A 1,101-nucleotide genomic window follows, 5' to 3' on the forward strand; every position below is an offset into this window, starting at 1 on the left:
ATATATATATATATATATATATATATATATATATATATATATACACTTAGCTGTATAGTGGAGCTTCTCCAGCTGTATAAACGGGTCGAGCGTGAAAGCTATGTGAGTCGCTCTGAATTTGAGGCTCTGCTAAGCAAATAGCTAATGTTTTAAGGTAAAGCGGTTCTGCATTCAGAGAGACAGACTGCTTTTCCTTCATCACTTCAGCTCGCTCTTTCTCTGTCCCTCGTAACACATGAGTGTTTTCATCTGGAAGAGATGCATAAAATTATTTTAAAAATGCACAGATTTTAGTAAGAGAATAAAAGGCTTTAAGAACCTCAAAATGCACATCGTTTATTTTTCTCAGATTTTTTTACATGTATTTTTTAAAGAGATATAACACGTTTCGTGTTGGGGTCATTTTGACCCGGGTGTGTTTGGAGAACTACGTATTAGGTGTCAAAAATACTTATCTGTAAAACTATATATGAAGTTATATTATTATCAAAAAAAAACTTTTGTAAAATATATTCAGCCTTTTACCTGTAGCACACATATTTTTGGGACTGAATTTTGTTAATAAACATGAAAATGAACGCCTATGGATGAACCATTAGAGCATGACAAATAGATCACTTTTTAAAGTAATATCTGTTTAAAAACAAAAAACTGAATTTTACACATATGCATGCTTTAAGACGGTCAAAATAAACCTCATTTATTTATTTATTTATTTATTTATCCCCCCTCCCAGATTTTTACAGTTAATTTTTAAGAGATATAAAACGTTTGTATGTATGAAGTACCATTCAGAGTCAAATTCAGTTGTAAAATTGTCTATGAATTTATATTCGTATCAAATATAGATTACTTTGAGTTTATTTAAAAGGAATTATTTATATGTATTCATATTTATTTACACACACACACGTTTTAAAATATTGTTATAATATATAATTTACATTTTAATTTTATATTTTTATGTATTTTTATAGGTGTTTTTAATGTATTTTTATTATATCATATATAATTATATTTCAACAATAATAAGTAATTTACATTTTAATTATATATATATATATATATATATATATATATATATATATATATATATATATA

Source organism: Sinocyclocheilus grahami, unplaced genomic scaffold (genome assembly GCF_001515645.1).
Source record: "Sinocyclocheilus grahami isolate Dianchi unplaced genomic scaffold, SAMN03320097.WGS_v1.1 scaffold1530.1, whole genome shotgun sequence".
Classification (NCBI taxonomy): Eukaryota; Metazoa; Chordata; class Actinopteri; order Cypriniformes; family Cyprinidae; genus Sinocyclocheilus; species Sinocyclocheilus grahami.